Source organism: Triticum dicoccoides, chromosome 7B, assembly GCF_002162155.2.
Source record: "Triticum dicoccoides isolate Atlit2015 ecotype Zavitan chromosome 7B, WEW_v2.0, whole genome shotgun sequence".
Classification (NCBI taxonomy): Eukaryota; Viridiplantae; Streptophyta; class Magnoliopsida; order Poales; family Poaceae; genus Triticum; species Triticum dicoccoides.
Window position 1 is genome coordinate 202,379,129 of NC_041393.1, and position 17,550 is coordinate 202,396,678.

The following is a 17,550-nucleotide window of genomic DNA, read 5'->3' on the forward strand; positions in this document are numbered from 1 at the left end:
CACTCACTGTCGCCACCGCCGGCACCACCACCGCCCTCGTCGATGTCGAAGTCGAAGCTGATGCGCAGTTGGGAGAGGGTTGTAGACAACTGGGCCGGCGATGACCCAACCAAGAAGGCCATCGGCAAGGACCTCGATGAGCGGTTCAAGAGCTTGCTCGCGCCCGTCAACTACGCCAGAGGCCTCTTGCCAGTGTTCACGAATGACGAGAGGGCAACCGTCTTCTGCGATGGCTGCAAGGCCGTGCCGGCGTTAGCCGTCCTCGTGTGGTGCATTCTCGAGTCGATGTCCGGCCGTGCAATCGTTGGATCGTGTATCGGTCACTGAAAAGCAGGTTTCCGCAGATCCAGCGGACACGGACGTGCTGGTCAAGGTGGTCGTGCCGAACCGTGTCGACCGCAAGTACGAAGCCCTCGTCCGCAATCCCCCATGTGGCACATCCTGTCGTTTCCATCGATGGTGAGGAGCCGGAGGTGCAGGTCATCGCTCGCCCTCGCGTCGCACGGGCGGCCGTCGACGGAGAGAGGCAGAATCTAGTCGACATGGAGGTGATGCCCGACATGGAAGTGCCCGACGTGGAGGCCCCGGTGAAGCTGGAGGAGCAGGAGAAGGAGCAGCCGGAGGAGGTGGAGCCCTTGGTGCAGAAGCAGAGGACGGAGAAGAAGCAACCTCTTCGACGCTCTGCTCGCCTCACTGGTGCGCGGCCGATGCCTCGCCGTTCAGCTCGTCTGATGAACTGAAGCATTTCATCAATCTGAAGAGTGAAGAAAATTACCCTATGCAGTTAGTAGTGATTAGTTAGTAGTGATCTTGATCATGTTTAGTATGAACTGGAGTACTGCTTGAAGTGTCTTCTGGAGTTGCAATGTGATGAACTTGCCGTACTGAAATATCTCTTTTTCTATCTGAACTATCCGAATCGAGTACTTCTGTTTGTTTGTCTCTGTGTGTCCATTTTCGGAAGATGGTATGTTTGTCAGGTAATGATGTTTGGCAGCAAGTAGGTTTCCAATTTGGGGAGTACTCCAATTTTGTAGCAACTCCAGCAAGTAGCTTTCCAATTTGGGAGCATCTTCCGGTAGCAGTTGCAGCTAAAATTGACACCAAATGAGTACAATAGGACAACCTCTTACATTGAGTAAAACTAACTCCTAGTATGTATATGTTTTATGATAAAAGTGGATGAAATTGGTACAACAAAATGGCCATATTGGGGCAACAAAATGATCAAATTTGGCAGAACAGAAACACTCATTCATGCATACCAAATTGGTACAACAAAGTGACAATATTTTATGATAAAAGTGGATCATCACATAGATAACTCACACATACATAATTTATTTAAAGCTAACACGGTACCACATTACATTACAATCATCCATACAATAGCATACCACATACAATACCATATCACATTACTTCAGTTTGGACTCTCACAAAGCAAATAATTTAGTTTGCATAGACCATGACGTAATACATCACTCCCACTTAGCACCAGTTGCTATCAGGTAATCTCTCGTCTTGATAGTTAGTTTAATCAACCTTTTTGGAGGACCTATGCCAACAGCTGCTTTGGGGCACAAAAAGTCCTGGACCTATTTGTTTTAGTCTGCCTAATAGCTGCAGCCCTTGATCTTGTGACAGGTTTGCCTACTGCTTATCTTGTCACAGGAGATGTAGGTGGAGGCCTAGTTGCTGATGGAGCCCTAGCTGCAGGAGATGATGGAGCCCCGGTTGGAGCCCTTGCTGTAGCAGTTGATGTAGCCCTAAGTGGAGCCCTAGCTTCAGGACATGCAACCCTTGGTGCGGTTGGTGCTGCTGGTGCTGTTGGTATTGTTGTTGTTGTTGGTGGTGGTGCCGGTGCTGTTGTTGTTGTTGGTGTTGTTGTTGTTGTTGTTGTTGTTGTTGTTGTTGTTGTTGTTGTCGCTGGACAGTGATGGGTTGGATAAGATTTACCATGTAATCGAGTTAGTTTTGATAGAGTTTGATCACTAGTATCCATTATGCTCTAAGATTGATGTTGTTGTGACTTTGCTATGCTTAATGCTTGTCACTAGGGCCCAAGTGCCATGATTTCAGATCTGAACCTATTATGTTTTCATGAATATATGTGAGTTCTTGATCCTATCTTGCAAGTCAATAGTCACCTTCTATGTGTTATGATCTGGCAACCCCGAAGTGATAATAATCGGGACCACTCCCAATGATGACCGTAGTTTGAGGAGTTCATGTATTCACTAGGTGTTAATGCTTTGGTCCGGTACTCTATTAAAAGGAGGCCTTAATATCCCTTAGTTTCCAATAGGACCCCGCTGCCACAGGAGGGTAGGACAAAAGATTTCATGCAAGTTCTTTTCCATAAGCACGTATGACTATATTCGGAATACATACCTACATTACATTGATGAACTGGAGCTAGTTCTGTGTCACCCTATGTTATAACTATTGCATAAGGAATCACATCCGACATAATTATTCATCACTGATCCAATGCCTACGAGCTTTTCACATATTGATCTTTGCTAAGTTACTTTACCGTTGCCACTGTTACAATTACTACAAAACTGCTACTGTTACTTTTGCTACCGTTACTGTTACTTCCATACTACCTTGCTACTAAATACTTTGCTGCAGATATTAAGTTATCCAGGTGTGGTTGAATTGACAACTCAACTACTAATACTTGAGAATATTTTTTGGCTCCCCTTGTGTCGAATCAATAAATTTGGGTTGAATACTCTACCCTCGAAGACTGTTGCGATCCCCTATACTTGTGGGTTATCAAGACTATTTTCTGGCGCCGTTGCCGGGGAACATAGTGTTGGGGAATGTGGTAATTTCAAAAAAAAATCTTACGCACACGCAAGATCATGGTGATGCATAGCAACGAGAGAGAAGAGTGCCGTCCACGTACCCTCGTAGACCGTAAACGGAAGCGTTACGACAACGCGGTTGATGTAGTCGTACGTCTTCACGATCGACCGATCCATGTACCGAACGTGTTGATGAAGCTACCGACGCAGGGCTTCGCCTAAGCACCGCTATGATATGACCGAGGTGGATTATGGTGGAGGGGGGCACCGCACACGGCTAAAGATCAATGATCAACTTGTGTGTCTATGGGGTTCCCCCTACCCCGTATATAAAGGAGTAGAGGAGGGGGAGGGCCGGCCCTCTCTTGGGCACGCCATAGGGGAGTCGTACTCCCACTGGGAGTAGGATTCTCCCCTTCCAAGTTGGAGTAGGAAAGGTAGGAAAGAGGAGGGAGAGAAGAAGGAAAGGGGGGCCGGCCCCCTCACCCAATTCGGATTGGGCTTGGGGGGGAAGGGGCGGGGGGCGCGGCCCCTCCTAGGCTTCCTCTTCCTCTATTCCACTAAGGCCCAATAAGGCTCATACACTCCCCGGCAAATTCCCGTAACTCTCCGGTACTCCGATAAATACCCGAATCACTCGGAACCTTTTCGATGTCCGAATATAGTCGTCCAATATATTGATATTTACATCTCGACCATTTCGAGACTCCTTGTCATGTCCCCGATCTCATACGGGACTCTGAACTACCTTCGGTACATCAAAACACATAACTCATAATATAAAACGTCACCGAACGTTAAGCGTGCAGACCCTACGGGTTCGAGAACTATGTAGACATGACCGAGACACGTCTCCGGTCAATAACCAATAGCGGAACCTGGATGCTCATATTGGCTCCCATATATTCTACGAAGATCTTTATCGGTCAAACCGCATAACAACATACGTTGTTCCCTTTGTCATCGGTATGTTACTTGCCCGAGATTCGATCGTCGGTATCTCAATACCTAGCTCAATCTTGTTACCGGCAAGTCTCTTTACTCGTTCCGTAATACATCATCCCGCAACTAACTCCTTAATAACATTGCTTGCAAGGCTTATAGTGATGTGCATTACCGAGAGGGCCCAGAGATACCTCTCCGACAATCGGAGCGACAGATCCTAATCTTGATCTATGCCAACTCAATAAGTACCATCGGAGACACCTGTAGAGCACCTTTATAATCACCCAGTTACGTTGTGACGTTTGGTAGCACACAGAGTGTTCCTCCGGTATTCAGGAGTTGCATAATCTCATAGTCATAGGAACATGTATAAGTCATGAAGAAGACAATAGCAACATACTAAATGATCAAGTGCTAAGCTAACGGAATGGGTCAAGTCAACAACATCATTCTCTAATGATGTGATCCCGTTAATCAAATGACAACTCATGTCTATGGATAGGAAACTTAACCATCTTTGATCCAACGAGCTAGTCAAGTAGAGGCATACTAGTGACATTATGTTTGTCTATGTATTCACACATGTACTAAGTTTCCAGTTAATACAATTCTAGCATGAATAATAAATATTTATCATGAAATAAGGAAATAAATAATAACTTTATTATTGCCTCTAGGTCATATTTCCTTCAGTCTCCCACTTGCGCTAGAGTCAATAATCTAGTTCACATCATCATGTGATTTAACACTAATATTCACATCTGCATGTGATTAACACCCATAGTTCACATCGTTATGTGACCAACACCCAAAGGGTTTACTAGAGTCAATAATCTAGTTCACATCGATATGTGATTAACACCCAAAGAGTACTAAGGTGTGATCATGTTTGCTCGTGAGAGAAGTTTAGTCAACGGGTCTGTCACATTCAGAGCCGCATGTATTTTACAAAATATTCTATGTCTACAATGCTCTGCACAGAGCTACTCTAGCTAATTGCTCCCACTTTCAATATGTATCCAGATTGTGACTTAGAGTCATCTGGATCGGTGTAAAAGCTTGCATCGACGTAACTCTTTACGACGAACTCTTTATCACCTCTATAACCGAGAAATATTTCCTTAGTCCTTACTAAGGATATTCTGACCGCTGTCAAGTGATCTACTTATAGATCAAAATTGTACTCCCTTGACAAACTCAGAGCAAGGTATACAATAGGTCTGGTACACAACATAGCATACTTTATAGAACCTATGACTGAGGCATAGGGAATGATTTTTCATTCTCTTTCTATTTTCTGCCATGGTCGGGTTTTGAGTCTTACTCAACTTCACACCTTGCAACACAGGCAAGAACTCCTTCTTTGACTGTTCCATTTTGAACTACTTCAAAATCTTATCAAGGTATGTACTCATTGAAAAATCTTATCAAGCGTCTTGATCTATCTCTATAGATCTTGATTCTCAATGTGTGAGCAGCTTCACCGAGGTCTTTCTTTGAAAAACTCCTTTCAAACACTCTTTTATGCTTTCCAGAAAATTCTACATTATTTCTGATCAACAATATGTCATTCACATATACTTATCAGAAAGGCTGTACTGCTCCCACTCACTTTCCTGTAAATACAGGCTTCACCGCAAGTCTGTATAAAACTATATGCTTTGATCAACTCATCAAAGCGTATATTCCAACTTCGATATGCTTGCACCAGTCCATAGATGGATCACTGGAGCTTGCACACTTTGTTAGCACATTTAGGATTAACAAAACCTTCTAGTTGCATCATATACAACTCTTCTTTAATAAATCCATTAAGGAATGCAGTTTTGACATCCATTTGCCAGATTTCATAAAATGTGGCAATTGCTAACATGATTTGGACAGACTTAAGCATCGATACGAGTGAGAAAATCTCATCGTATTCAACACCTTGAACTTGTCGAAAACTTTTTGCGACAATTCGAGCTTTGTAGATAGTAACACTACCATTAGTGTCCGTCTTCCTCTTGAAGATCCATTTATTTTCTATGGCTTGCCGATCATCGGGCAGGTCCACCAAAGTCCACACTTTGTTCTCATACATGGATCTCATCTCAGATTTCATGGACTTCAAGCCATTTCGCGGAATCTGGGCTCATCATTGCTTCCTCATAGTTCGTAGGTTCATCATGGTCTAGTAACATGACTTCCAGAATAGGATTACCGTACCACTCTGGTGCGGATCTTACTTTGGAAGACCTACGAGGTTCGGTAGTTACTTAATCTGAAGTTTCATGATCATCATCATTAGCTTCCTCACTAATTGGTGTAGGAATCACTGGAATTGATTTCTGTGATGAACTACTTTCCAATTCGGGAGAAGGTACAATTACCTTATCAAGCTCTACTTTCCTCCCACCCATTTCTTTCGAGAGAAACTCCTTCTCTAAAAAGGATCCATCTTAGCAACGAATATCTTGCCTTCGAATTTGTGATAGAAGGTGTACCCAACAGTTTCCTTTGGGTATTCTATGAAGACGCACTTCTCCGATTTGGGTTCGAGCTTATCAGGTTGAAACTTTTTCACATAAGCATCGCAACCCCAAACTTTAAGAAACGACAACTTTGGTTTCTTGCCAAACCACAGTTCATAAGGCGTCGTCTCAACGTATTTTGATGGTGCCCTATTTAAAGTGAATGCAGTTGTCTCTAATGCATAACCCCAAAATGATAGTGGTAAATCGGTAAGATACATCATAGATCACACCATATCCAATAAAGTGCGGTTATGACGTTCGGACACACCATTACGCTGTGGTGTTCCATGTGGCATGAGCTGTGAAACTATTCCACATTGTTTTTAAATGAAGGCCAAACTCGTAACTCAAATATTCTCCTCTACGATCAGATTGTAGAAACTTTATTTTCTTGTTATGATGATTCTCCACTTCACTCTGAAATTCTTTAAACTTTTCAAATGTTTCTGACTTGTGCTTCATTAAGTAGATATACTCATATCTGCTGAAATCATCTGTGAACGTCAGAAAATAACGATACCCGCCACGAGCATCAACACTCATTGGACCGCATACATCGGTATGTATTATTTCCAACAAGTTAGTAGCTCGTTCCATTGTTCCAGAGAACGGAGTTTTAGTCATCTTGCCCAAAAGGCACGGTTCACAAGCATCAAATGATTCATAACCAAGTGATTCCAAAAATCCTTCTTTATGGAGTTTCTTTATGCACTTTACACCAATATGACCCAAATGGCAGTGCCACAAATAAGTTGCAGTATCATTATCAACTTTGCATCTTTTGGCATCAATATTATGAATATGTGTATTACTACGATCGAGATCCAACAAACTATTTTATTGGGTGTATGACCATCGAAGGTTTTATTCATGTAAACAGAACAACAATTATTCTCTGACTTTAAATGAATAACCTATTGCAATAAACATGATCAAATCATATCCATGCTCAACGCAAACGCAAAATAACATTTATTTAGGTTTAACTCTAATCCCAAAAGTATAGGGAGTGTGCGATGATGATCATATCAATCTTGGAACCACTTCCAACACACATCATCACTTCACCCTCAACTAGTCTCTGTTTATTCTGTAACTCCTGTTTCAAGTTACTAATTTTTAGCAACCGAACAAGTATCAAATACCCAGGGGCTACTATAAACACTAGTAAGGTACACATCAATAACCTGTATATCAAATATACCCTTGTTCACTTTTCCATCCTTCTTATCCACCAAATATTCAGGGCATTTCCGCTTCCAGTGACCATTTCCTTTGCAGTAGAAGCACTCAGTTTCAGGCTTTAGTCTAGTTTTGGCCTTCTCCATGGAAGTGACAACTTGCTTGACATTCTACATGAAGTTCCCTTTCTTTCCCTTTGCCCTTTTCTTGAAGCTAGTGATCTTGTCAATCATCAACACTTGATGCTCTTTCTTGATTTCTACCTTCATCGATTTCATCATCATGAAAAGCTCGAGAATCGTTTTCGTCATCCCTTGCATACTATAGTTCATCACGAAGTTTTGCTAACTTGGTGATGGTGACTAGAGAACTCTGTCAATCACTATCTTATCTGGAAGATTAACTCCCACTTGATTCAAGCGATTGTAGTACCCAGTCAATCTGAGCACATGCTCACTGCTTGAGCTATTCTCCTCCATCTTTTAGCTATAGAACTTGTTGGAGACTTCATATCTCTCAACTTGGGTATTTGCTTGAAATATTAACTTCAACTCCTGGAACATATCATATGGTCCATGACATTCAAAACATCTTTGAAGTCCCGATTCTAAGCCGTTAAGCATGGTGCACTAAACTATCAAGTAGTCATCATATTGAGCTAGCCAAATGTTCATAACGTCTGCATCTGCTCTTGCAATAGGTCTGTCACCTAGTGATGCATCAAGGACATAATTCTTCTGTACAGCAATGAGGATAAACCTCAGATCACGGGCCCAGTCTGCATCATTGCTACTATCATCTTTCAACTTAGTTTTCTCTAGGAACACATATAAAACATAGGGAAGCAACAACGCGAGCTATTGATCTACAACATTATTTGTAAAATACTATCAGGACTAAGTTCATGATAAATTAAAGTTCAATTAATCATATTACATAAGAACTCCCACTTAGATGGACATCCCTCTAATCATCTAAGTGATCACGTGATCCTAATCAATTAAACCATGTCCGATCATCATGTAAGATGGAGTAGTTTTCAATGGTGAACATCACTATGGTGATCATATCTATTATATGATTCATGCTCGACCTTTTGGTCTCAGTGTTTCGAGGCCATATCTGCATATGCTAGGCTCGTCAAGTTTAACCTGAGTATTCTGCGTGTGCAAAATTGTCTTACACCCGTTGTATTTGAACATAGAGCTTATCACACCCGATCATCATGTGGTGTCTCAGCACGAAGAACTTTCGCAACGGTGCATACTCAGGGAGAACACTTATACCTTGAAATTTAGTGAGAGATCATCTTATAATGCTACCGTCAATCAAAGCAGAATAAGATGTATAAAAGATAAACCTCACATGCAATCAAAATATGTGATATGATATGGCCATCATCATCTTGTGCCTTTGATCTCCATCTCCAAAGCATAGTCATGATCTCCATCATCACCGGCATGACACCATGATCTCCATCATCTTGATCTATATCAATGTGTCGTCACATGGTCGTCTCGCCAACTATTGCTCTTGCAACTATTGCTATCGCATAGCGATAAAGTAAAGCAATTATTTGGCGCTTGCATCTTATGCAATAAAGAGACAATCATAAGGCTTCTGCCAGTTGGTGATAACTTCAACAAAACATGATCATCTCATACAACAACTTATATCTCATCACGTCTTGACCATATCACATCACAACAAGCCCTGCAAAAACAAGTTAGACGTCCTCTACTTTGTTGTTGCAAGTTTTACGTGGCTGCTACGGGCTGAGCAAGAACCGTTCTTACCTACACATCAAAACCACAATGATATTTCGTCAAGTTAGTGATGTTTTTACCTTCAACAAGGACCGGGCGTAGCCACACTCGGTTCAACTAAAGTTGGAGAAACTAACACCCGCCAGCCACCTGTGTGCAAAGCACGTCGGTAGAAACAGTCTCTTGTAACCGTACGCATAATGTCGGTCCGGGCCGCTTCATCCAACAATACCACCGAACCAAAGTATGACATGCTGGTAAGCAGTATGACTTGTATCGCCCACAACTCACTTGTGTTCTACTCGTGCATATAACATCTATGTGTAACCTGGCTCGGATGCCACTGTTGGGGAACGTAGTAATTTAAAAAAAAATCCTACGCACACACAAGATCCTGGTGATGCATAGCAACGAGAGGGGAGAGTGTCGTCCACGTACCCTCGTAGACCATAAGAGGAAGCATTATGACAACGCAGTTGATGTAGTCGTACGTCTTCACGATTGACCGATCCAAGTACCGAACGTACGGCACCTCCGCGATCTGCACACGTTCAGCTCGGTGACGTCCCACGGACTCACGATCCAGTAGAGCTTCGAGGGAGAGTTCCGCCAGCACGACGGCATGATGACGGTGTTCATGAAGCTACCGACGCAGGGCTTTGCCTAAGCACCGCTACGATATGACTGAGGTGGATTATGGTGGAGGGGGGTACCGCACACGGCTAAAGATCAATGATCAACTTGTGTGTCCATGGGGTGCCCCCCTCCCCCGTATATAAAGGAGTAGAGGAGGGGGAGGGACGGCCCTCTCTTGGGAGCGCCATAGGGAGTCCTACTCCCACCGGGAGTAGGATTCCCCCCCCCCCTTCCAAGTTGGAGTAGGAGAGGTAGGAAAGAGGAGGGAGAGAAGAAGGAAAAGGGGGGCCGACCCCCTCACCCAATTCGGATTGGGCTTGGGGGGCGCCCCCTCCTAGGCTTCCTCTTCCTCTATTCCACTAAGGCCCAATAAGGCCCATACAGTCCTTGGCGAATTCCCGTAACTCTCCGGTACTCCGATAAATACCCGAATCACTCGGTACCTTTCCGATGTCTGAATATAGTCGTCCAATATATTGATCTTTACGTCTCGACCATTTCGAGACTCCTCGTCATGTCACCAATCTCATCCGGGGCTCTGAACTACCTTCGGTACATCAAAACACATAACTCATAATATAAATCGTCATTGAACCTTAAGCGTGCGGACCCTACGGGTTCGAGAACTATGTAGACATGACCGAGACACGTCTCCGGTAAATAACCAATAGCAGAACCTGGATGCTCATATTGGCTCCCACATATTCTACGAAGATCTTTATCGGTCAAACCGCATAACAACATACGTTGTTTCCTTTGTCATCGGTATGTTACTTGCCCGAGATTCGATCGTTGGTATCTCAATACCTAGCTCAATCTCATTACAGGCAAGTCTCTTTACTCGTTCCGTAATACATCATCCCGCAACTAACTCATTAGTCACATTGCTTGCAAGGCTTATAGTGATGTGCATTACCGAGAGGGCCCAGAGATACCTCTCCGACCATCGGAGTGACAAATCCTAATCTTGATCTATGCCAACTCAACAAGTACCATCGGAGACACCTGTAGAGAACCTTTATAATCGCCCAGTTACGTTGTGACGTCTGGTAGCACACAAAGTGTTCCTCCGATATTCGGGAGTTGGATAATCTCATAGTCATAGGAACATGTATAAGTCATGAAGAAAGCAATAGCAACATACTAAACGATAAAGTGCTAAGCTAACGAAATGGGTCAAGTCAATCACATCATTCTCTAATGATGTGATCCCGTTAATCAAATGACAACTCATGTCTATGGCTTGGAAACTTAACCATCTTTGATTCAACGAGCTAGTCAAGTAGAGGCATACTAGTGACATTATGTTTGTCTATGTATTCACACATGTACTAAGTTTCCGGTTAATACAATTCTAGCATGAATAATAAACATTTATCATGAAATAAGGAAATAAATAATAACTTTATTATTGCCTCTAGGGCATATTTCCTTCACATAGATCTATTCTTTGAGTCACTTGGGATTTATATCTGCTGATCACTATGAGGAACTTGAAAGACGAGAAAACCAAGATTTATCCCTCAACTACGAGGGGAGGTAAGGAACTGCCATCTAGCTCTGCACTTGATTCTCCTTCTGTTTTGAGTAAACTTGCGACACCTAAACCTGCTTCTGCTATTAATTCTGATATGTCGCATGTTATTGATGATGCCACTTTTGCAATGCATGATGCTTATGATGAAACTACTTCTATGCTTGATACTACTGTGGCATTAGGTGAATTTCTTGATGAACTACTTGCTAGGGCTAGAGAGAATGAAATTATTGAAACTGATAATATTGATGAAAGTGATGATGAAGATTCTCCCCCTAAATATGAATTACCAGTTGTGCCTGAGGGTTATGTTATGGATGAAGAAACTGCTAGAGATTTTCTTGATTCCAATCATGGATCTGATCTTAAGAAATTATTAGCTAAGCTGAAAGAAAAGTGACCCTGCTTTTGCTACTTCACCTATCTGTGTTACTTATAAGGATTATGATTTCTCTGTCGATCCTGAGATAGTTACTTTATTGAATCTGATCCCTTTTATGGCTATGAATCTGAAACTGTAGTGGCACTTCTTACTAAGTTAAATGATATAGCCACCCTATTCACTAATGATGAGAAAACTCGTTACTACTATATCCTTAAATTATTTCCATTCTCATGAAAGGGTGATGCTAAAATATGGTTTAATTCTCTTGATCCTGGTTGTGTGCGTAGTCCCCGGGATATGATTTATTACTTCTCTGCTAAATATTTCCCCGCTCATAAGAAACAAGCTGCCTTAAGGGAAATATATAATTTTGTGCAAATTGAAGAAGAGAGTCTCCCACAAGCTTGGGGGAGGCTTCTCCGATTACTTAATGCTTTTCCTGACCATCCTCTCAAGAAAGATGAAATACTTGATATCTTTTATAATGGACTAACCGATGCTTCTAGAGACCACTTGGATAGTTGTGCTAGTTGTGTTTTCAGGGAAAGAACTATTGATTAAGCTGAATTGTTTTTGAATAGTATGTTGACTAATGAAAACAATTGGACACTTCCTGAACAAACTCCTAGGCCAACTCCGAAGAAAAGGGGTATTCTATTTCTCAGTCCTGAAGATATGCAAGAGGCAAATAAATCTATGAAAGAAAAGGGTATTAAAGCTGAAGATGTTAAGAATTTACCGCCTATTGAAGAAATACATGGTCTTGATAACCCGACACGGGTAGTAAAGGTAAATTCTCTCTATAGATTTGATGAAGGTGATATTCCTCGTTATAAGTCTACTAGCCAATGCTTAGATGAGTTTGATAATTTTATTGTTAAACAAGAAAACTTCAATACTTATGTTGGTAGACAATTGAAACGCAATGCATATATGATTGAGCACTTGAGTGATTGTATGTCTAGAGTTAAAGGTGAACTTAAACTTATTAGTAAACATGCTTCTATGGTCACCACTCAAGTAGAACAAGTGCTTAAAGCTCAAAATGATTTGCTCAATGAATTAAATGATAAGAAAAATAATAATGCTATTAGAGTTGTGACTAGAGGTGGTAGAATGACTCAGGAACCTTTATACCCTGAGGGCCACCCTAAGAGAATTGAGCAAGATTCTCAAAGAAATAATGTAGATGCACCTAGTCCTTCTAAAAAGAAGAAGAAGAAAAATGATAGGACTTTGCATGCTTCTAGTGAACCTATTGTTGACACACCTGAGAATCCCAATGATATTTCTATTTCTGATGCTGAAACACAATCTGGTAATGAACATGAACCCAGTGATGATGTTAATGATAATGTTCATGTTGATGCTCAACCTAGCAATAACAATGATGTAGAGATTGAACCTTTTGTTGATCTTGATAACCCACAATCAAAGAATCAAGGTTATGATAAAAGAGACTTCATTGCTAGGAAGCACGGTAAAGAAAGAGAACCATGGGTTCAGAAACCCATGCCTTTTCCTCCTAAACCATCCAAGAAAAAGGATGATGAGGATTTTGAGCGCTTTGCTGAAATGATTAGACCTATCTTTTTGCGTATGCGTTTTACTGATATGCTTGAAATGAATCCTTATGCTAAGTACATGAAAGAAATTGTTACTAATACAAGAAAGATACCGGAAGCTGAAATTTCCACCATGCTTGCTAATTATACTTTTAAGGGTGGAATACCTAAGAAACTAGGAGATCCAGGAGTACCAACTATACCATGCTCCATTAAAAGAAACTATGTTAAAATTGCTTTACGTGATCTTGGAGCCGGTGTTAGTGTTATACATCTCTCTTTATATCATAGACTTGATTTGAATAAGTTGACACCTACTGAAATATCTTTGCAAATGGATGATAAATCAACCGCTATACCTGTCGGTATTTTTGAGGATGTGCCTGTTGTGGTTCCAAATGTTACTATCTTAACGGACTTTGTTATTCTTGATATTCCCGAGGATGATAGTATGTCGATTATCCTGGGTAGACCCTTTTTGAATACTGCAAGGGTTGTTATTGATTGCAACAAAGGCAATGTCACTTTTCATGTTAATGGTAATGAGCATATGGTACACTTTCCGAGGAAACAACCTCAAGTTCACAGTATCAATTCTATTGGAAAAATTCCATCGATTATTATTGGAGGTTTTGAATTCCTACTGTCAAGAAGAAATATGATATTCTTATTGTTTGGGATGTACATATCCTCGTTGAGGTAACCTAGTGTTATTCGAAATTTCTCCGGTTTCATGTTATTCGAAAAGAGTTTGTTAACAAGACTTGATCAACCTTGTTAGTGGATTCCTTTTGATGAGCATGAAATGGATGAAGTTAGAAAGCAAAACTCTCTGTACCCTCCTTTTACTTTCTGTTATTTAGCTTAAATAAAGCAAAAATAGTATTTTCTGTCTGTTTTCTGATTTACCCGTGCAATAAAAAAATACCCCGAAAATAAAAGTTCTCCAAATGTCGTGAAACTGAAATATGATTTTTTTCTAGAATATTTGAGAATATTTGGCACTAAGAACACATCAGGGGGAGCCAGCACCTGGCCACGAGGGTCCAGGGCGCGCCCACCCCCTGGGGGGCGCCCCCCTGCCTCCACTTATTCCTGCACCCACACACTTCGTCTTCCTCCAGAAAAAATCACCACACAGCTCAAACTCGTGTTCTAGCTCATTTTGCTGCGATTTTTGATCTCCTTGCTCAAAGCTTCATACACGAAACTGTTTTGGGGGATTGTTCTTCGGTATGTGACTCCTCCAATGGTCCAATTAGTTTTTGTTCTAGTGCTTTATTCTTTGCAAATTTCTGCTGCTAAGGTGATCTTGTTCTTGAGCTTGCATGTCAACTTTATTTGGTCCCAAGTAGTTCTAATGCATGATATAGTCTCTAGGAACTTGCGAGAGTAGTTGCTACCAATTTTATTGAGTTTGGTTCACTTTTATTTTGAGTTACTAAAGTTTTCAGAAATTTTTCAGAGGAAGAAATATGTTTAGGAGAATGTACCAAGGTGGTTCTTCAAGAAAGCAAGGACCCAGGCCCGCAATACGTGAGCCGGACGATAAACCACCAAGGGACGCTCAAGTGCGGCCTTGTGAATGGCCGTCAGAGGAGTTTATGGTCCAAGCAGGCATTAAGGAGGAATTTGACGCATGTGTGCGTAATGCTGAACTCGAGGGCTTCATGCTAGATAAGTGCCCTCAGTATTACCACTTAACTGATTCTTTTGTGAGAAGGTTCAAATTTACATCTTCACGCAATTCTCACACTGTCCTATTTGATCTTTATAATAAATCTTATACCATGGACTTAGAAGATTTTAATACTGCTTGTAAACTCCCGCAATGGAGTAGTGCTAGTGAACCTCGCAAATCTGAATTTAAAGATTTTCTTGCTAGTACCACTGTGGGGGAATCTAGAGAAATAACACAAGCTACCATAGGGAGCAGTCATTTTCCTGTTATCCATTATTTTAATTTCTTTATAGGTAGATGCATAAATGGCAAGGACGAGGCATGTCACATGTGTGTTCCAGATCTTAGTATTCTCAAGAGTGCAGTGCTAGGAGATAAACAATATAACTTGGGGGCCATTTTTGCACGTAGGTTGCATAATAATAGTTTAAATGGAGACTTGTTTGGTGGGATTTAAGCAACCTGTTTGGCTAATTTTCTTGAGATACCCATACATAAAAATGATATGGAGTTGCCTCCCACTTATTTAGATTATGATGCTATGGTTCGTCATCAGTTTGTTGAGAGGAATGAACAGTTCCTCCAATACCGACTAAGCTTTGATAGACGTCGCACTATCCATGTTGCTCTCCCTGCTCCTGGTTTCTTTGACTTTCAGGCAAAAAGGAGATATATTATAACCAGGGAGGAGGCAAACGAGTACGAGAGGAGGACGGATATCCGCCAAGCTGCAACTCATGGGGCAATAGCTGTTGCATCTCAGTACAACCCTGACTACGACTTTGGATATCCGCCAGGCCAGCAGTGGCCATAGACCAACTTAGGCCAAAAGCCTAAGCTTTGGGGAGTACGTATTTCCCACCGACATTACATTCATGTTCACACACTCATTCTAGTTGTCGGTGCTCATACTTTTTCATTGTACTATCCATGCTAGTTTATTTCCTTCTCTTGCTTTCTTCTTGTGTGTTTGAATAACCTTAAGAAAAACCAAAAAAATTAGTTATAGCTTTTAGCTAGTTTACTTTCCATGCTTGTAGTAGTAATATTAAAAGAAAACCCAAAAATATTTCTCGTTCTTCTTTTGCTTGTTGGGAGCTTTCCCGTGTAAATAGTTTTATTTCTTTTCTTTTCTGAGGGTCGAGAGGAGAAGACCATGATGAAAATGTTGAGTGGCTCTCATATTCATTATTGTTGATTTAACCAAGAGCCCATATTACCTTGTCTTCTCCCTTGAATTGAAAGATTGCAGATTCCAGCTTAGTCCAATGCACGTGCACTATTATTATTATACACACCGTTCGGTCGTGCAAGTGAATGGCAATAATGACGATATATGATGGACTGATTGAGATGAGAGAAGCTGGTATGAACTCGGCCTGTCTTGTTTTTGTAAATATGATTAGTTCATCGTTCCTGATTCAGCCTATTATGAATAAACGGGTTTGCAATGAAAATTAGAGATTATAGTTTCTTATGCCATGCTTACTTAGCTAGGAGCTTATAATGGTTTACCTTGCGTGCCAACATTCTATTAAAATGGTTGTGATGTGGTATGATAGGGTGGTATCCTGCTTTGAATGATTCGAGTGGCTTGACTTGGCACATGTTCATGCATGTAGTTGAAACAAAATCAACATAGCCTCAAAGATATTTATGTTCATGGTGGATTATATCCTACTCATGCTTGCACTCAGTGTTGATTAATTTTAATGCATGTTCATGACTATTGTCGCTCTCTAGTTGGTCGCTTCCCAGTCTCTTTCTAGCCTTCCTTGTACTAAGCGGGAATACTGCTTGTGCATCCACTTCCATAAACCCCAAAGTTATTCCATATGAGTCCATCATACCTTCCTATATGCGGTATCTACCTGTCGTTCCAAGTAAATTTGTATGTTCCAAACTCTAAACCTTCAAATGAAATTCCGTTTTGTATGCTCGAACAGCTCATGTATCAACTAGGGCTGTCTATATCTTCCATGCTAGGTGGGTTATTCTCAAGAGGAGTGGACTCCGCTCCTCACTCGCAAGAAAATGGCTGGTCACCGGGATGCCCAGTCCCATGCTCAAATCAAATCAAAATAATTGCAAGCAAAACTCCCCCAGGATTGTTGTTAGTTGGAGGCACCCGTTGTTTCGGGCAAGCCATGGATTGATGATTGTTGGTGGTGGGGGACTATAAACTTTAACATTCTGTTTGGGAACCGCCTATAATGTGTGTAGCATGGAAGATATCGAGATCTCTCAATTGTTATGTTGACAATGAAAGTATGCCACCCAAAATATTATTTATCTCTGTTTCAAAACTCGAGCTCTGGCACCTCTACAAATCCCTGCTTCCCTCTGCGAAGGGCCTATCTATTTACTTTTATGACGAGTCATCATCCTCTTATTAAAAAGCAGCTGTTGGAGAGCACCGCTGTCATTTGTATGCATTACTATTAATTTATATTGAGTATGACTATGACTAGATCTCTTTTACCATGAATTACAATGTTTAGTCAGTCCTTGATCTACAGAG